The sequence below is a fragment of the Triturus cristatus genome, chromosome 11 (assembly GCF_964204655.1).
Source record: "Triturus cristatus chromosome 11, aTriCri1.1, whole genome shotgun sequence".
NCBI lineage: Eukaryota > Metazoa > Chordata > Amphibia > Caudata > Salamandridae > Triturus > Triturus cristatus.
Window position 1 is genome coordinate 936,655,700 of NC_140594.1, and position 20,934 is coordinate 936,676,633.

Sequence of the window (20,934 nt, forward strand, 5' to 3'; positions counted from 1 at the left end):
TTGGTCATGATAGTTCATAAAAGTCTGGCTGCCTCCAACGCTACTAAAGCCTGCTTTATATCCTGGAACTAGCAATGTTGCAGAGAAGTATGTGAGGTTAAAAACTAAAATTGAGATTTGATTTTCTAATGAGCTGTTGATTTTCACAATAAAAGACTCCATAGTATTGATCTGTTTACGCTTTCTAAAAATCAAGATTTTTTTTGTATTGCTTATAGAAAATGTGCTAACAGTGGACTTTTCCATCTGCAAATTATACTGAATGACCAGAGGTGGCAGTGTTTCACAACCGAGTTTCTCTGAATTGCCGAGACTGAAGAAACAAAAAAAAGGAAGTCTTCCGGCATACGGCATCATTTTACCAATATGCAAGGCAAGTAAAACTCACAATAATTCCTTTATGCATTAAAAAGACGCTCACAGCATCAGCATGTCCTCACTACCTTATAGTGGGAGACTGTGCCTGAACATAATTTCTGTCAAGATGAGAGTAATATGGATCACATTGTGTTGGTCATGATAGTTCATAAAAGCCTGGCTGCCTCCAACGCTACTAAAGCCTGCTTTATATCCTGGAACTAGCAATGTTGCAGAGAAGTATGTGAGGTTAAAAACTAAAATTGAGATTTGAATTTCTAATGAGCTGTTGATTTTCACAATAAAAGACTCCATAGTATTGATCTGTTTACGCTTTCTAATCATCAAGATTTTTTTTGTATTGCTTATAGAAAATGTGCTAACAGTGGACTTTTCCATCTGCAGATTATACTGAATGACCAGAGGTGGCAGTGTTTCACAACCTAGTTTCTCTGAATTGCCGAGACTGAAGAAAAAAAAAAGGAAGTCTTCCGGCATACGGGATCATTTTACCAATTTATAAGGCAAGTAAAACTCACAATAATTCCTTTATGCATTAAAAAGACGCTCACAGCATCAGCATGTCCTCACTACCTTACAGTGGGAGACTGTGCCTGAACATAATTTCTGTCAAGATGAAAGTAATATGGATCACATTGTGTTGGTCATGATAGTTCATAAAAGCCTGGCTGCCTCCAACGCTACTAAAGCCTGCTTTATATCCTGGAGCTAGCAATGTTGCAGAGAAGTATGTGAGGTTAAAAACTAAAATTGAGATTTGATTTTCTAATGAGCTGTTGATTTTCACAATAAAAGACTCCATAGTATTGATCTGTTTACGCTTTCTAAAAATCAAGATTTTTTTTGTATTGCTTATAGAAAATGTGCTAACAGTGGACTTTTCCATCTGCAGATTATACTGAATGACCAGAGGTGGCAGTGTTTCACAACCTAGTTTCTCTGAATTGCCGAGACTGAAGAAAAAAAAAAGGAAGTCTTCCGGCATACGGGATCATTTTACCAATTTATAAGGCAAGTAAAACTCACAATAATTCCTTTATGCATTAAAAAGACGCTCACAGCATCAGCATGTCCTCACTACCTTATAGTGGGAGACTGTGCCTGAACATAATTTCTGTCAAGATGAGAGTAATATGGATCACATTGTGTTGGTCATGATAGTTCATAAAAGCCTGGCTGCCTCCAACGCTACTAAAGCCTGCTTTATATCCTGGAACTAGCAATGTTGCAGAGAAGTATGTGAGGTTAAAAACTAAAATTGAGATTTGAATTTCTAATGAGCTGTTGATTTTCACAATAAAAGACTCCATAGTATTGATCTGTTTACGCTTTCTAATCATCAAGATTTTTTTTGTATTGCTTATAGAAAATGTGCTAACAGTGGACTTTTCCATCTGCAGATTATACTGAATGACCAGAGGTGGCAGTGTTTCACAACCTAGTTTCTCTGAATTGCCGAGACTGAAGAAAAAAAAAAGGAAGTCTTCCGGCATACGGGATCATTTTACCAATTTATAAGGCAAGTAAAACTCACAATAATTCCTTTATGCATTAAAAAGACGCTCACAGCATCAGCATGTCCTCACTACCTTACAGTGGGAGACTGTGCCTGAACATAATTTCTGTCAAGATGAAAGTAATATGGATCACATTGTGTTGGTCATGATAGCTCATAAAAGCCTGGCTGCCTCCAATGCTACTAAAGCCTGCTTTATATCCTGGAGCTAGCAATGTTGCAGAGAAGTATGTGAGGTTAAAAACTAAAATTGAGATTTGATTTTCTAATGAGCTGTTGATTTTCACAATAAAAGACTCCATAGTATTGATCTGTTTACGCTTTCTAAAAATCAAGATTTTTTTTGTATTGCTTATAGAAAATGTGCTAACAGTGGACTTTTCCATCTGCAGATTATACTGAATGACCAGAGGTGGCAGTGTTTCACAACCTAGTTTCTCTGAATTGCCGAGACTGAAGAAAAAAAAAAGGAAGTCTTCCGGCATACGGGATCATTTTACCAATTTATAAGGCAAGTAAAACTCACAATAATTCCTTTATGCATTAAAAAGACGCTCACAGCATCAGCATGTCCTCACTACCTTATAGTGGGAGACTGTGCCTGAACATAATTTCTGTCAAGATGAGAGTAATATGGATCACATTGTGTTGGTCATGATAGTTCATAAAAGCCTGGCTGCCTCCAACGCTACTAAAGCCTGCTTTATATCCTGGAACTAGCAATGTTGCAGAGAAGTATGTGAGGTTAAAAACTAAAATTGAGATTTGAATTTCTAATGAGCTGTTGATTTTCACAATAAAAGACTCCATAGTATTGATCTGTTTACGCTTTCTAATCATCAAGATTTTTTTTGTATTGCTTATAGAAAATGTGCTAACAGTGGACTTTTCCATCTGCAGATTATACTGAATGACCAGAGGTGGCAGTGTTTCACAACCTAGTTTCTCTGAATTGCCGAGACTGAAGAAAAAAAAAAGGAAGTCTTCCGGCATACGGGATCATTTTACCAATTTATAAGGCAAGTAAAACTCACAATAATTCCTTTATGCATTAAAAAGACGCTCACAGCATCAGCATGTCCTCACTACCTTACAGTGGGAGACTGTGCCTGAACATAATTTCTGTCAAGATGAAAGTAATATGGATCACATTGTGTTGGTCATGATAGCTCATAAAAGCCTGGCTGCCTCCAATGCTACTAAAGCCTGCTTTATATCCTGGAGCTAGCAATGTTGCAGAGAAGTATGTGAGGTTAAAAACTAAAATTGAGATTTGATTTTCTAATGAGCTGTTGATTTTCACAATAAAAGACTCCATAGTATTGATCTGTTTACGCTTTCTAATCATCAAGATTTTTTTTGTATTGCTTATAGAAAATGTGCTAACAGTGGACTTTTCCATCTGCAGATTATACTGAATGACCAGAGGTGGCAGTGTTTCACAACCTAGTTTCTCTGAATTGCCGAGACTGAAGAAAAAAAAAAGGAAGTCTTCCGGCATACGGGATCATTTTACCAATTTATAAGGCAAGTAAAACTCACAATAATTCCTTTATGCATTAAAAAGACGCTCACAGCATCAGCATGTCCTCACTACCTTACAGTGGGAGACTGTGCCTGAACATAATTTCTGTCAAGATGAAAGTAATATGGATCACATTGTGTTGGTCATGATAGCTCATAAAAGCCTGGCTGCCTCCAATGCTACTAAAGCCTGCTTTATATCCTGGAGCTAGCAATGTTGCAGAGAAGTATGTGAGGTTAAAAACTAAAATTGAGATTTGATTTTCTAATGAGCTGTTGATTTTCACAATAAAAGACTCCATAGTATTGATCTGTTTACGCTTTCTAAAAATCAAGATTTTTTTTGTATTGCTTATAGAAAATGTGCTAACAGTGGACTTTTCCATCTGCAGATTATACTGAATGACCAGAGGTGGCAGTGTTTCACAACCTAGTTTCTCTGAATTGCCGAGACTGAAGAAAAAAAAAAGGAAGTCTTCCGGCATACGGGATCATTTTACCAATTTATAAGGCAAGTAAAACTCACAATAATTCCTTTATGCATTAAAAAGACGCTCACAGCATCAGCATGTCCTCACTACCTTATAGTGGGAGACTGTGCCTGAACATAATTTCTGTCAAGATGAGAGTAATATGGATCACATTGTGTTGGTCATGATAGTTCATAAAAGCCTGGCTGCCTCCAACGCTACTAAAGCCTGCTTTATATCCTGGAACTAGCAATGTTGCAGAGAAGTATGTGAGGTTAAAAACTAAAATTGAGATTTGAATTTCTAATGAGCTGTTGATTTTCACAATAAAAGACTCCATAGTATTGATCTGTTTACGCTTTCTAATCATCAAGATTTTTTTTGTATTGCTTATAGAAAATGTGCTAACAGTGGACTTTTCCATCTGCAGATTATACTGAATGACCAGAGGTGGCAGTGTTTCACAACCTAGTTTCTCTGAATTGCCGAGACTGAAGAAAAAAAAAAGGAAGTCTTCCGGCATACGGGATCATTTTACCAATTTATAAGGCAAGTAAAACTCACAATAATTCCTTTATGCATTAAAAAGACGCTCACAGCATCAGCATGTCCTCACTACCTTACAGTGGGAGACTGTGCCTGAACATAATTTCTGTCAAGATGAAAGTAATATGGATCACATTGTGTTGGTCATGATAGCTCATAAAAGCCTGGCTGCCTCCAATGCTACTAAAGCCTGCTTTATATCCTGGAGCTAGCAATGTTGCAGAGAAGTATGTGAGGTTAAAAACTAAAATTGAGATTTGATTTTCTAATGAGCTGTTGATTTTCACAATAAAAGACTCCATAGTATTGATCTGTTTACGCTTTCTAAAAATCAAGATTTTTTTTGTATTGCTTATAGAAAATGTGCTAACAGTGGACTTTTCCATCTGCAGATTATACTGAATGACCAGAGGTGGCAGTGTTTCACAACCTAGTTTCTCTGAATTGCCGAGACTGAAGAAAAAAAAAAGGAAGTCTTCCGGCATACGGGATCATTTTACCAATTTATAAGGCAAGTAAAACTCACAATAATTCCTTTATGCATTAAAAAGACGCTCACAGCATCAGCATGTCCTCACTACCTTATAGTGGGAGACTGTGCCTGAACATAATTTCTGTCAAGATGAGAGTAATATGGATCACATTGTGTTGGTCATGATAGTTCATAAAAGCCTGGCTGCCTCCAACGCTACTAAAGCCTGCTTTATATCCTGGAACTAGCAATGTTGCAGAGAAGTATGTGAGGTTAAAAACTAAAATTGAGATTTGAATTTCTAATGAGCTGTTGATTTTCACAATAAAAGACTCCATAGTATTGATCTGTTTACGCTTTCTAATCATCAAGATTTTTTTTGTATTGCTTATAGAAAATGTGCTAACAGTGGACTTTTCCATCTGCAGATTATACTGAATGACCAGAGGTGGCAGTGTTTCACAACCTAGTTTCTCTGAATTGCCGAGACTGAAGAAAAAAAAAAGGAAGTCTTCCGGCATACGGGATCATTTTACCAATTTATAAGGCAAGTAAAACTCACAATAATTCCTTTATGCATTAAAAAGACGCTCACAGCATCAGCATGTCCTCACTACCTTACAGTGGGAGACTGAGCCTGAACATAATTTCTGTCAAGATGAAAGTAATATGGATCACATTGTGTTGGTCATGATAGCTCATAAAAGCCTGGCTGCCTCCAATGCTACTAAAGCCTGCTTTATATCCTGGAGCTAGCAATGTTGCAGAGAAGTATGTGAGGTTAAAAACTAAAATTGAGATTTGATTTTCTAATGAGCTGTTGATTTTCACAATAAAAGACTCCATAGTATTGATCTGTTTACGCTTTCTAAAAATCAAGATTTTTTTTGTATTGCTTATAGAAAATGTGCTAACAGTGGACTTTTCCATCTGCAGATTATACTGAATGACCAGAGGTGGCAGTGTTTCACAACCTAGTTTCTCTGAATTGCCGAGACTGAAGAAAAAAAAAAGGAAGTCTTCCGGCATACGGGATCATTTTACCAATTTATAAGGCAAGTAAAACTCACAATAATTCCTTTATGCATTAAAAAGACGCTCACAGCATCAGCATGTCCTCACTACCTTATAGTGGGAGACTGTGCCTGAACATAATTTCTGTCAAGATGAGAGTAATATGGATCACATTGTGTTGGTCATGATAGTTCATAAAAGCCTGGCTGCCTCCAACGCTACTAAAGCCTGCTTTATATCCTGGAACTAGCAATGTTGCAGAGAAGTATGTGAGGTTAAAAACTAAAATTGAGATTTGAATTTCTAATGAGCTGTTGATTTTCACAATAAAAGACTCCATAGTATTGATCTGTTTACGCTTTCTAAAAATCAAGATTTTTTTTGTATTGCTTATAGAAAATGTGCTAACAGTGGACTTTTCCATCTGCAAATTATACTGAATGACCAGAGGTGGCAGTGTTTCACAACCGAGTTTCTCTGAATTGACGAGACTGAAGAAAAAAAAAAAGGAAGTCTTCCGGCATACGGCATCATTTTACCAATATGCAAGGCAAGTAAAACTCACAATAATTCCTTTATGCATTAAAAAGACGCTCACAGCATCAGCATGTCCTCACTACCTTACAGTGGGAGACTGTGCCTGAACATAATTTCTGTCAAGATGAAAGTAATATGGATCACATTGTGTTGGTCATGATAGCTCATAAAAGCCTGGCTGCCTCCAATGCTACTAAAGCCTGCTTTATATCCTGGAGCTAGCAATGTTGCAGAGAAGTATGTGAGGTTAAAAACTAAAATTGAGATTTGATTTTCTAATGAGCTGTTGATTTTCACAATAAAAGACTCCATAGTATTGATCTGTTTACGCTTTCTAATCATCAAGATTTTTTTTGTATTGCTTATAGAAAATGTGCTAACAGTGGACTTTTCCATCTGCAGATTATACTGAATGACCAGAGGTGGCAGTGTTTCACAACCTAGTTTCTCTGAATTGCCGAGACTGAAGAAAAAAAAAAGGAAGTCTTCCGGCATACGGGATCATTTTACCAATTTATAAGGCAAGTAAAACTCACAATAATTCCTTTATGCATTAAAAAGACGCTCACAGCATCAGCATGTCCTCACTACCTTACAGTGGGAGACTGTGCCTGAACATAATTTCTGTCAAGATGAAAGTAATATGGATCACATTGTGTTGGTCATGATAGCTCATAAAAGCCTGGCTGCCTCCAATGCTACTAAAGCCTGCTTTATATCCTGGAGCTAGCAATGTTGCAGAGAAGTATGTGAGGTTAAAAACTAAAATTGAGATTTGATTTTCTAATGAGCTGTTGATTTTCACAATAAAAGACTCCATAGTATTGATCTGTTTACGCTTTCTAAAAATCAAGATTTTTTTTGTATTGCTTATAGAAAATGTGCTAACAGTGGACTTTTCCATCTGCAGATTATACTGAATGACCAGAGGTGGCAGTGTTTCACAACCTAGTTTCTCTGAATTGCCGAGACTGAAGAAAAAAAAAAGGAAGTCTTCCGGCATACGGGATCATTTTACCAATTTATAAGGCAAGTAAAACTCACAATAATTCCTTTATGCATTAAAAAGACGCTCACAGCATCAGCATGTCCTCACTACCTTATAGTGGGAGACTGTGCCTGAACATAATTTCTGTCAAGATGAGAGTAATATGGATCACATTGTGTTGGTCATGATAGTTCATAAAAGCCTGGCTGCCTCCAACGCTACTAAAGCCTGCTTTATATCCTGGAACTAGCAATGTTGCAGAGAAGTATGTGAGGTTAAAAACTAAAATTGAGATTTGAATTTCTAATGAGCTGTTGATTTTCACAATAAAAGACTCCATAGTATTGATCTGTTTACGCTTTCTAATCATCAAGATTTTTTTTGTATTGCTTATAGAAAATGTGCTAACAGTGGACTTTTCCATCTGCAGATTATACTGAATGACCAGAGGTGGCAGTGTTTCACAACCTAGTTTCTCTGAATTGCCGAGACTGAAGAAAAAAAAAAGGAAGTCTTCCGGCATACGGGATCATTTTACCAATTTATAAGGCAAGTAAAACTCACAATAATTCCTTTATGCATTAAAAAGACGCTCACAGCATCAGCATGTCCTCACTACCTTACAGTGGGAGACTGTGCCTGAACATAATTTCTGTCAAGATGAAAGTAATATGGATCACATTGTGTTGGTCATGATAGCTCATAAAAGCCTGGCTGCCTCCAATGCTACTAAAGCCTGCTTTATATCCTGGAGCTAGCAATGTTGCAGAGAAGTATGTGAGGTTAAAAACTAAAATTGAGATTTGATTTTCTAATGAGCTGTTGATTTTCACAATAAAAGACTCCATAGTATTGATCTGTTTACGCTTTCTAAAAATCAAGATTTTTTTTGTATTGCTTATAGAAAATGTGCTAACAGTGGACTTTTCCATCTGCAGATTATACTGAATGACCAGAGGTGGCAGTGTTTCACAACCTAGTTTCTCTGAATTGCCGAGACTGAAGAAAAAAAAAAGGAAGTCTTCCGGCATACGGGATCATTTTACCAATTTATAAGGCAAGTAAAACTCACAATAATTCCTTTATGCATTAAAAAGACGCTCACAGCATCAGCATGTCCTCACTACCTTATAGTGGGAGACTGTGCCTGAACATAATTTCTGTCAAGATGAGAGTAATATGGATCACATTGTGTTGGTCATGATAGTTCATAAAAGCCTGGCTGCCTCCAACGCTACTAAAGCCTGCTTTATATCCTGGAACTAGCAATGTTGCAGAGAAGTATGTGAGGTTAAAAACTAAAATTGAGATTTGAATTTCTAATGAGCTGTTGATTTTCACAATAAAAGACTCCATAGTATTGATCTGTTTACGCTTTCTAATCATCAAGATTTTTTTTGTATTGCTTATAGAAAATGTGCTAACAGTGGACTTTTCCATCTGCAGATTATACTGAATGACCAGAGGTGGCAGTGTTTCACAACCTAGTTTCTCTGAATTGCCGAGACTGAAGAAAAAAAAAAGGAAGTCTTCCGGCATACGGGATCATTTTACCAATTTATAAGGCAAGTAAAACTCACAATAATTCCTTTATGCATTAAAAAGACGCTCACAGCATCAGCATGTCCTCACTACCTTACAGTGGGAGACTGAGCCTGAACATAATTTCTGTCAAGATGAAAGTAATATGGATCACATTGTGTTGGTCATGATAGCTCATAAAAGCCTGGCTGCCTCCAATGCTACTAAAGCCTGCTTTATATCCTGGAGCTAGCAATGTTGCAGAGAAGTATGTGAGGTTAAAAACTAAAATTGAGATTTGATTTTCTAATGAGCTGTTGATTTTCACAATAAAAGACTCCATAGTATTGATCTGTTTACGCTTTCTAAAAATCAAGATTTTTTTTGTATTGCTTATAGAAAATGTGCTAACAGTGGACTTTTCCATCTGCAGATTATACTGAATGACCAGAGGTGGCAGTGTTTCACAACCTAGTTTCTCTGAATTGCCGAGACTGAAGAAAAAAAAAAGGAAGTCTTCCGGCATACGGCATCATTTTACCAATATGCAAGGCAAGTAAAACTCACAATAATTCCTTTATGCATTAAAAAGACGCTCACAGCATCAGCATGTCCTCACTACCTTACAGTGGGAGACTGTGCCTGAACATAATTTCTGTCAAGATGAGAGTAATATGGATCACATTGTGTTGGTCATGATAGTTCATAAAAGTCTGGCTGCCTCCAACGCTACTAAAGCCTGCTTTATATCCTGGAACTAGCAATGTTGCAGAGAAGTATGTGAGGTTAAAAACTAAAATTGAGATTTGAATTTCTAATGAGCTGTTGATTTTCACAATAAAAGACTCCATAGTATTGATCTGTTTACGCTTTCTAATCATCAAGATTTTTTTTGTATTGCTTATAGAAAATGTGCTAACAGTGGACTTTTCCATCTGCAGATTATACTGAATGACCAGAGGTGGCAGTGTTTCACAACCTAGTTTCTCTGAATTGCCGAGACTGAAGAAAAAAAAAAGGAAGTCTTCCGGCATACGGGATCATTTTACCAATTTATAAGGCAAGTAAAACTCACAATAATTCCTTTATGCATTAAAAAGACGCTCACAGCATCAGCATGTCCTCACTACCTTACAGTGGGAGACTGTGCCTGAACATAATTTCTGTCAAGATGAAAGTAATATGGATCACATTGTGTTGGTCATGATAGCTCATAAAAGCCTGGCTGCCTCCAATGCTACTAAAGCCTGCTTTATATCCTGGAGCTAGCAATGTTGCAGAGAAGTATGTGAGGTTAAAAACTAAAATTGAGATTTGATTTTCTAATGAGCTGTTGATTTTCACAATAAAAGACTCCATAGTATTGATCTGTTTACGCTTTCTAAAAATCAAGATTTTTTTTGTATTGCTTATAGAAAATGTGCTAACAGTGGACTTTTCCATCTGCAAATTATACTGAATGACCAGAGGTGGCAGTGTTTCACAACCGAGTTTCTCTGAATTGACGAGACTGAAGAAAAAAAAAAGGAAGTCTTCCGGCATACGGCATCATTTTACCAATATGCAAGGCAAGTAAAACTCACAATAATTCCTTTATGCATTAAAAAGACGCTCACAGCATCAGCATGTCCTCACTACCTTACAGTGGGAGACTGTGCCTGAACATAATTTCTGTCAAGATGAGAGTAATATGGATCACATTGTGTTGGTCATGATAGTTCATAAAAGTCTGGCTGCCTCCAACGCTACTAAAGCCTGCTTTATATCCTGGAACTAGCAATGTTGCAGAGAAGTATGTGAGGTTAAAAACTAAAATTGAGATTTGAATTTCTAATGAGCTGTTGATTTTCACAATAAAAGACTCCATAGTATTGATCTGTTTACGCTTTCTAATCATCAAGATTTTTTTTGTATTGCTTATAGAAAATGTGCTAACAGTGGACTTTTCCATCTGCAGATTATACTGAATGACCAGAGGTGGCAGTGTTTCACAACCTAGTTTCTCTGAATTGCCGAGACTGAAGAAAAAAAAAAGGAAGTCTTCCGGCATACGGGATCATTTTACCAATTTATAAGGCAAGTAAAACTCACAATAATTCCTTTATGCATTAAAAAGACGCTCACAGCATCAGCATGTCCTCACTACCTTATAGTGGGAGACTGTGCCTGAACATAATTTCTGTCAAGATGAGAGTAATATGGATCACATTGTGTTGGTCATGATAGTTCATAAAAGCCTGGCTGCCTCCAACGCTACTAAAGCCTGCTTTATATCCTGGAACTAGCAATGTTGCAGAGAAGTATGTGAGGTTAAAAACTAAAATTGAGATTTGAATTTCTAATGAGCTGTTGATTTTCACAATAAAAGACTCCATAGTATTGATCTGTTTACGCTTTCTAAAAATCAAGATTTTTTTTGTATTGCTTATAGAAAATGTGCTAACAGTGGACTTTTCCATCTGCAAATTATACTGAATGACCAGAGGTGGCAGTGTTTCACAACCGAGTTTCTCTGAATTGACGAGACTGAAGAAAAAAAAAAAGGAAGTCTTCCGGCATACGGCATCATTTTACCAATATGCAAGGCAAGTAAAACTCACAATAATTCCTTTATGCATTAAAAAGACGCTCACAGCATCAGCATGTCCTCACTACCTTACAGTGGGAGACTGTGCCTGAACATAATTTCTGTCAAGATGAGAGTAATATGGATCACATTGTGTTGGTCATGATAGTTCATAAAAGTCTGGCTGCCTCCAACGCTACTAAAGCCTGCTTTATATCCTGGAACTAGCAATGTTGCAGAGAAGTATGTGAGGTTAAAAACTAAAATTGAGATTTGAATTTCTAATGAGCTGTTGATTTTCACAATAAAAGACTCCATAGTATTGATCTGTTTACGCTTTCTAAAAATCAAGATTTTTTTTGTATTGCTTATAGAAAATGTGCTAACAGTGGACTTTTCCATCTGCAGATTATACTGAATGACCAGAGGTGGCAGTGTTTCACAACCTAGTTTCTCTGAATTGCCGAGACTGAAGAAAAAAAAAAGGAAGTCTTCCGGCATACGGGATCATTTTACCAATTTATAAGGCAAGTAAAACTCACAATAATTCCTTTATGCATTAAAAAGACGCTCACAGCATCAGCATGTCCTCACTACCTTATAGTGGGAGACTGTGCCTGAACATAATTTCTGTCAAGATGAGAGTAATATGGATCACATTGTGTTGGTCATGATAGTTCATAAAAGCCTGGCTGCCTCCAACGCTACTAAAGCCTGCTTTATATCCTGGAACTAGCAATGTTGCAGAGAAGTATGTGAGGTTAAAAACTAAAATTGAGATTTGAATTTCTAATGAGCTGTTGATTTTCACAATAAAAGACTCCATAGTATTGATCTGTTTACGCTTTCTAATCATCAAGATTTTTTTTGTATTGCTTATAGAAAATGTGCTAACAGTGGACTTTTCCATCTGCAGATTATACTGAATGACCAGAGGTGGCAGTGTTTCACAACCTAGTTTCTCTGAATTGCCGAGACTGAAGAAAAAAAAAAGGAAGTCTTCCGGCATACGGGATCATTTTACCAATTTATAAGGCAAGTAAAACTCACAATAATTCCTTTATGCATTAAAAAGACGCTCACAGCATCAGCATGTCCTCACTACCTTACAGTGGGAGACTGTGCCTGAACATAATTTCTGTCAAGATGAAAGTAATATGGATCACATTGTGTTGGTCATGATAGCTCATAAAAGCCTGGCTGCCTCCAATGCTACTAAAGCCTGCTTTATATCCTGGAGCTAGCAATGTTGCAGAGAAGTATGTGAGCTTAAAAACTAAAATTGAGATTTGATTTTCTAATGAGCTGTTGATTTTCACAATAAAAGACTCCATAGTATTGATCTGTTTACGCTTTCTAAAAATCAAGATTTTTTTTGTATTGCTTATAGAAAATGTGCTAACAGTGGACTTTTCCATCTGCAAATTATACTGAATGACCAGAGGTGGCAGTGTTTCACAACCGAGTTTCTCTGAATTGACGAGACTGAAGAAAAAAAAAAAGGAAGTCTTCCGGCATACGGCATCATTTTACCAATATGCAAGGCAAGTAAAACTCACAATAATTCCTTTATGCATTAAAAAGACGCTCACAGCATCAGCATGTCCTCACTACCTTACAGTGGGAGACTGTGCCTGAACATAATTTCTGTCAAGATGAGAGTAATATGGATCACATTGTGTTGGTCATGATAGTTCATAAAAGTCTGGCTGCCTCCAACGCTACTAAAGCCTGCTTTATATCCTGGAACTAGCAATGTTGCAGAGAAGTATGTGAGGTTAAAAACTAAAATTGAGATTTGAATTTCTAATGAGCTGTTGATTTTCACAATAAAAGACTCCATAGTATTGATCTGTTTACGCTTTCTAAAAATCAAGATTTTTTTTGTATTGCTTATAGAAAATGTGCTAACAGTGGACTTTTCCATCTACAGATTATACTGAATGACCAGAGGTGGCAGTGTTTCACAACCGAGTTTCTCTGAATTGCCGAGACTGAAGAACAAAAAAAAAAAGGAAGTCTTCCGGCATACGGCATCATTTTACCAATTTATAAGGCAAGTAAAACTCACAATAATTCCTTTATGCATTAAAAAGACGCTCACAGCATCAGCATGTCCTCACTACCTTATAGTGGGAGACTGTGCCTGAACATAATTTCTGTCAAGATGCGAGTAATATGGATCACATTGTGTTGGTCATGATAGTTCATAAAAGCCTGGCTGCCTCCAACGCTACTAAAGCCTGCTTTATATCCTGGAACTAGCAATGTTGCAGAGAAGTATGTGAGGTTAAAAACTAAAATTGAGATTTGAATTTCTAATGAGCTGTTGATTTTCACAATAAAAGACTCCATAGTATTGATCTGTTTACGCTTTCTAATCATCAAGATTTTTTTTGTATTGCTTATAGAAAATGTGCTAACAGTGGACTTTTCCATCTGCAGATTATACTGAATGACCAGAGGTGGCAGTGTTTCACAACCTAGTTTCTCTGAATTGCCGAGACTGAAGAAAAAAAAAAGGAAGTCTTCCGGCATACGGGATCATTTTACCAATTTATAAGGCAAGTAAAACTCACAATAATTCCTTTATGCATTAAAAAGACGCTCACAGCATCAGCATGTCCTCACTACCTTACAGTGGGAGACTGTGCCTGAACATAATTTCTGTCAAGATGAAAGTAATATGGATCACATTGTGTTGGTCATGATAGTTCATAAAAGCCTGGCTGCCTCCAACGCTACTAAAGCCTGCTTTATATCCTGGAGCTAGCAATGTTGCAGAGAAGTATGTGAGGTTAAAAACTAAAATTGAGATTTGATTTTCTAATGAGCTGTTGATTTTCACAATAAAAGACTCCATAGTATTGATCTGTTTACGCTTTCTAAAAATCAAGATTTTTTTTGTATTGCTTATAGAAAATGTGCTAACAGTGGACTTTTCCATCTGCAGATTATACTGAATGACCAGAGGTGGCAGTGTTTCACAACCTAGTTTCTCTGAATTGCCGAGACTGAAGAAAAAAAAAAGGAAGTCTTCCGGCATACGGGATCATTTTACCAATTTATAAGGCAAGTAAAACTCACAATAATTCCTTTATGCATTAAAAAGACGCTCACAGCATCAGCATGTCCTCACTACCTTATAGTGGGAGACTGTGCCTGAACATAATTTCTGTCAAGATGAGAGTAATATGGATCACATTGTGTTGGTCATGATAGTTCATAAAAGCCTGGCTGCCTCCAACGCTACTAAAGCCTGCTTTATATCCTGGAACTAGCAATGTTGCAGAGAAGTATGTGAGGTTAAAAACTAAAATTGAGATTTGAATTTCTAATGAGCTGTTGATTTTCACAATAAAAGACTCCATAGTATTGATCTGTTTACGCTTTCTAATCATCAAGATTTTTTTTGTATTGCTTATAGAAAATGTGCTAACAGTGGACTTTTCCATCTGCAGATTATACTGAATGACCAGAGGTGGCAGTGTTTCACAACCTAGTTTCTCTGAATTGCCGAGACTGAAGAAAAAAAAAAGGAAGTCTTCCGGCATACGGGATCATTTTACCAATTTATAAGGCAAGTAAAACTCACAATAATTCCTTTATGCATTAAAAAGACGCTCACAGCATCAGCATGTCCTCACTACCTTACAGTGGGAGACTGTGCCTGAACATAATTTCTGTCAAGATGAAAGTAATATGGATCACATTGTGTTGGTCATGATAGCTCATAAAAGCCTGGCTGCCTCCAACGCTACTAAAGCCTGCTTTATATCCTGGAACTAGCAATGTTGCAGAGAAGTATGTGAGGTTAAAAACTAAAATTGAGATTTGATTTTCTAATGAGCTGTTGATTTTCACAATAAAAGGCTCCATAGTATTGATCTGTTTACGCTTTCTAAAAATCAAGATTTTTTTGTATTGCTTATAGAAAATGTGCTAACAGTGGACTTTTCCATCTACAGATTATACTGAATGACCAGAGGTGGCAGTGTTTCACAACCGAGTTTCTCTGAATTGCCGAGACTGAAGAAAAAAAAAAAAAAGGAAGTCTTCCGGCATACCGCATCATTTTACCAATTTATAAGGCAAGTAAAACTCACAATAATTCCTTTATGCATTAAAAAGACGCTCACAGCATCAGCATGTCCTCACTACCTTACAGTGGGAGACTGTGCCTGAACATAATTTCTATCAAGATGAGAGTAATATGGATCACATTGTGTTGGTCATGATAGTTCATAAAAGTCTGGCTGCCTCCAACGCTACTAAAGCCTGCTTTATATCCTGGAACTAGCAATGTTGCAGAGAAGTATGTGAGGTTAAAAACTAAAATTGAGATTTGATTTTCTAATGAGCTGTTGATTTTCACAATAAAAGACTCCATAGTATTGATCTGTTTACGCTTTCTAAAAATCAAGATTTTTTTTGTATTGCTTATAGAAAATGTGCTAACAGTGGACTTTTCCATCTACAGATTATACTGAATGACCAGAGGTGGCAGTGTTTCACAACCGAGTTTCTCTGAATTGCCGAGACTGAAGAACAAAAAAAAAAGGAAGTCTTCCGGCATACGGCATCATTTTACCAATTTATAAGGCAAGTAAAACTCACAATAATTCCTTTATGCATTAAAAAGACGCTCACAGCATCAGCATGTCCTCACTACCTTACAGTGGGAGACTGTGCCTGAACATAATTTCTGTCAAGATGAAAGTAATATGGATCACATTGTGTTGGTCATGATAGCTCATAAAAGCCTGGCTGCCTCCAATGCTACTAAAGCCTGCTTTATATCCTGGAGCTAGCAATGTTGCAGAGAAGTATGTGAGGTTAAAAACTAAAATTGAGATTTGATTTTCTAATGAGCTGTTGATTTTCACAATAAAAGACTCCATAGTATTGATCTGTTTACGCTTTCTAAAAATCAAGATTTTTTTTGTATTGCTTATAGAAAATGTGCTAACAGTGGACTTTTCCATCTACAGATTATACTGAATGACCAGAGGTGGCAGTGTTTCACAACCGAGTTTCTCTGAATTGCCGAGACTGAAGAACAAAAAAAAAAAAGGAAGTCTTCCGGCATACGGCATCATTTTACCAATATACAAGGCAAGTTTAACTCACAATAATTCCTTTATGCATTAAAAAGACGCTCACAGCATCAGCATGTCCTCACTACCTTACAGTGGGAGACTGTGCCTGAACATAATTTCTGTCAAGATGAAAGTAATATGGATCACATTGTGTTGGTCATGATAGTTCATAAAAGCCTGGCTGCCTCCAACGCTACTAAAGCCTGCTTTATATCCTGGAACTAGCAATGTTGCAGAGAAGTATGTGAGGTTAAAAACTAAAATTGAGATTTGATTTTCTAATGAGCTGTTGATTTTCACAATAAAAGGCTCCATAGTATTGATCTGTTTACGCTTTCTAAAAATCAAGATTTTTTTGTATTGCTTATAGAAAATGTGCTAACAGTGGACTTTTCCATCTACAGATTATACTGAATGACCAGAGGTGGCAGTGTTTCACAACCGAGTTTCTCTGAATTGCCGAGACTGAAGAAAAAAAAAAAAAAGGAAGTCTTCCGGCATACCGCATCATTTTACCAATTTATAAGGCAAGTAAAACTCACAATAATTCCTTTATGCATTAAAAAGACGCTCACAGCATCAGCATGTCCTCACTACCTTACAGTGGGAGACTGTGCCTGAACATAATTTCTATCAAGATGAAAGTAATATGGATCACATTGTGTTGGTCATGATAGTTCATAAAAGCCTGGCTGCCTCCAACGCTACTAAAGCCTGCTTTATATCCTGGAGCTAGCAATGTTCCAGAGAAGTATGTGAGGTTTAAAACTAAAATTGAGATTTGATTTTCTAATGAGCTGTTGATTTTCACAATAAAAGACTCCATAGTATTGATCTGTTTACCCTTTCTAAAAATCAAGATTTTTTTGTATTGCTTATAGAAAATGTGCTAACAGTGGACTTTTCCATCTACAGATTATACTGAATGACCAGAGGTGGCAGTGTTTCACAACCGAGTTTCTCTGAATTGCCGAGACTGAAGAAAAAAAAAAAAAGGAAGTCTTCCGGCATACGGCATCATTTTACCAATATGCAAGGCAAGTAAAACTCACAATAATTCCTTTATGCATTAAAAAGACGCTCACAGCATCAGCATGTCCTCACTACCTTACAGTGGGAGACTGTGCCTGAACATAATTTCTATCAAGATGAGAGTAATATGGATCACATTGTGTTGGTCATGATAGTTCATAAAAGTCTGGCTGCCTCCAACGCTACTAAAGCCTGCTTTATATCCTGGAACTAGCAATGTTGCAGAGAAGTATGTGAGGTTAAAAACTAAAATTGAGATTTGATTTTCTAATGAGCTGTTGATTTTCACAATAAAAGACTCCATAGTATTGATCTGTTTACGCTTTCTAAAAATCAAGATTTTTTTTGTATTGCTTATAGAAAATGTGCTAACAGTGGACTTTTCCATCTGCAAATTATACTGAATGACCAGAGGTGGCAGTGTTTCACAACCGAGTTTCTCTGAATTGCCGAGACTGAAGAAACAAAAAAAAGGAAGTCTTCCGGCATACGGCATCATTTTACCAATATGCAAGGCAAGTAAAACTCACAATAATTCCTTTATGCATTAAAAAGACGCTCACAGCATCAGCATGTCCTCACTACCTTATAGTGGGAGACTGTGCCTGAACATAATTTCTGTAAAGATGAAAGTAATATGGATCACATTGTGTTGGTCATGATAGTTCATAAAAGCCTGGCTGCCTCCAACGCTACTAAAGCCTGCTTTATATCCTGGAACTAGCAATGTTGCAGAGAAGTATGTGAGGTTAAAAACTAAAATTGAGATTTGAATTTCTAATGAGCTGTTGATTTTCACAATAAAAGACTCCATAGTATTGATCTGTTTACGCTTTCTAAAAATCAAGATTTTTTTTGTATTGCTTATAGAAAATGTGCTAACAGTGGACTTTTCCATCTACAGATTATACTGAATGACCAGAGGTGGCAGTGTTTCACAACCGAGTTTCTCTGAATTGCCGAGACTGAAGAACAAAAAAAAAAGGAAGTCTTCCGGCATACGGCATCATTTTACCAATTTATAAGGCAAGTAAAACTCACAATAATTCCTTTATGCATTAAAAAGACGCTCACAGCATCAGCATGTCCTCACTACCTTACAGTGGGAGACTGTGCCTGAACATAATTTCTGTCAAGATGAAAGTAATATGGATCACATTGTGTTGGTCATGATAGCTCATAAAAGCCTGGCTGCCTCCAATGCTACTAAAGCCTGCTTTATATCCTGGAGCTAGCAATGTTGCAGAGAAGTATGTGAGGTTAAAAACTAAAATTGAGATTTGATTTTCTAATGAGCTGTTGATTTTCACAATAAAAGACTCCATAGTATTGATCTGTTTACCCTTTCTAAAAATCAAGATTTTTTTGTATTGCTTATAGAAAATGTGCTAACAGTGGACTTTTCCATCTACAGATTATACTGAATGACCAGAGGTGGCAGTGTTTCACAACCGAGTTTCTCTGAATTGCCGAGACTGAAGAAAAAAACAAAAAAGGAAGTCTTCCGGCATACGGCATCATTGTACCAATATGCAAGGCACGTAAAACTCACAATAATTCCTTTATGCATTAAAAAGACGCTCACAGCATCAGCATGTCCTCACTACCTTACAGTGGGAGACTGTGCCTGAACATAATTTCTATCAAGATGAGAGTAATATGGATCACATTGTGTTGGTCATGATAGTTCATAAAAGTCTGGCTGCCTCCAACGCTACTAAAGCCTGCTTTATATCCTGGAACTAGCAATGTTGCAGAGAAGTATGTGAGGTTAAAAACTAAAATTGAGATTTGATTTTCTAATGAGCTGTTGATTTTCACAATAAAAGACTCCATAGTATTGATCTGTTTACGCTTTCTAAAAATCAAGATTTTTTTTGTATTGCTTATAGAAAATGTGCTAACAGTGGACTTTTCCATCTGCAAATTATACTGAATGACCAGAGGTGGCAGTGTTTCACAACCGAGTTTCTCTGAATTGCCGAGACTGAAGAAACAAAAAAAAGGAAGTCTTCCGGCATACGGCATCATTTTACCAATATGCAAGGCAAGTAAAACTCACAATAATTCCTTTATGCATTAAAAAGACGCTCACAGCATCAGCATGTCCTCACTACCTTATAGTGGGAGACTGTGCCTGAACATAATTTCTGTCAAGATGAGAGTAATATGGATCACATTGTGTTGGTCATGATAGTTCATAAAAGCTTGGCTGCCTCCAACGCTACTAAAGCCTGCTTTATATCCTGGAACTAGCAATGTTGCAGAGAAGTATGTGAGGTTAAAAACTAAAATTGAGATTTGAATTTCTAATGAGCTGTTGATTTTCACAATAAAAGACTCCATAGTATTGATCTGTTTACGCTTTCTAATCATCAAGATTTTTTTGTATTGCTTATAGAAAATGTGCTAACAGTGGACTTTTCCATCTACAGATTATACTGAATGACCAGAGGTGGCAGTGTTTCACAACCGAGTTTCTCTGAATTGCCGAGACTGAAGAAAAAAACAAAAAAGGAAGTCTTCCGGCATACGGCATCATTTTACCAATATGCAAGGCACGTAAAACTCACAATAATTCCTTTATGCATTAAAAAGACGCTCACAGCATCAGCATGTCCTCACTACCTTACAGTGGGAGACTGTGCCTGAACATAATTTCTATCAAGATGAGAGTAATATGGATCACATTGTGTTGGTCATGATAGTTCATAAAAGTCTGGCTGCCTCCAACGCTACTAAAGCCTGCTTTATATCCTGGAACTAGCAATGTTGCAGAGAAGTATGTGAGGTTAAAAACTAAAATTGAGATTTGATTTTCTAATGAGCTGTTGATTTTCACAATAAAAGACTCCATAGTATTGATCTGTTTACGCTTTCTAAAAATCAAGATTTTTTTTGTATTGCTTATAGAAAATGTGCTAACAGTGGACTTTTCCATCTGCAAATTATACTGAATGACCAGAGGTGGCAGTGTTTCACAACCGAGTTTCTCTGAATTGCCGAGACTGAAGAAACAAAAAAAAGGAAGTCTTCCGGCATACGGCATCATTTTACCAATATGCAAGGCAAGTAAAACTCACAATAATTCCTTTATGCATTAAAAAGACGCTCACAGCATCAGCATGTCCTCACTACCTTATAGTGGGAGACTGTGCCTGAACATAATTTCTGTCAAGATGAGAGTAATATGGATCACATTGTGTTGGTCATGATAGTTCATAAAAGCCTGGCTGCCTCCAACGCTACTAAAGCCTGCTTTATATCCTGG

The 20,934-nt window shown here is 36.9% G+C and overlaps 1 long non-coding RNA gene across 1 annotated transcript in view; it reads left to right on the plus strand.

Annotated features, from left to right (window-relative positions):
- Positions 1-20,934, plus strand: part of LOC146785671 (uncharacterized) — a 34,242-nt gene that overhangs the window by 803 nt on the left and 12,505 nt on the right. The window contains exons 3-43 of the long non-coding RNA XR_014970746.1: positions 219-373; positions 763-881; positions 1,271-1,389; positions 1,779-1,897; positions 2,287-2,405; positions 2,795-2,913; positions 3,303-3,421; positions 3,811-3,929; positions 4,319-4,437; positions 4,827-4,945; positions 5,335-5,453; positions 5,843-5,961; positions 6,317-6,470; positions 6,860-6,978; positions 7,368-7,486; positions 7,876-7,994; positions 8,384-8,502; positions 8,892-9,010; positions 9,400-9,518; positions 9,908-10,026; positions 10,382-10,534; positions 10,924-11,042; positions 11,398-11,551; positions 11,941-12,059; positions 12,449-12,567; positions 12,923-13,076; positions 13,466-13,588; positions 13,978-14,096; positions 14,486-14,604; positions 14,994-15,112; positions 15,501-15,623; positions 16,013-16,134; positions 16,524-16,647; positions 17,036-17,158; positions 17,547-17,668; positions 18,024-18,178; positions 18,568-18,689; positions 19,078-19,200; positions 19,556-19,710; positions 20,099-20,221; positions 20,577-20,731. This is a non-coding gene — a long non-coding RNA (uncharacterized LOC146785671). The remainder of the gene's footprint in view (positions 1-218; positions 374-762; positions 882-1,270; positions 1,390-1,778; positions 1,898-2,286; positions 2,406-2,794; positions 2,914-3,302; positions 3,422-3,810; positions 3,930-4,318; positions 4,438-4,826; positions 4,946-5,334; positions 5,454-5,842; positions 5,962-6,316; positions 6,471-6,859; positions 6,979-7,367; positions 7,487-7,875; positions 7,995-8,383; positions 8,503-8,891; positions 9,011-9,399; positions 9,519-9,907; positions 10,027-10,381; positions 10,535-10,923; positions 11,043-11,397; positions 11,552-11,940; positions 12,060-12,448; positions 12,568-12,922; positions 13,077-13,465; positions 13,589-13,977; positions 14,097-14,485; positions 14,605-14,993; positions 15,113-15,500; positions 15,624-16,012; positions 16,135-16,523; positions 16,648-17,035; positions 17,159-17,546; positions 17,669-18,023; positions 18,179-18,567; positions 18,690-19,077; positions 19,201-19,555; positions 19,711-20,098; positions 20,222-20,576; positions 20,732-20,934) is intronic.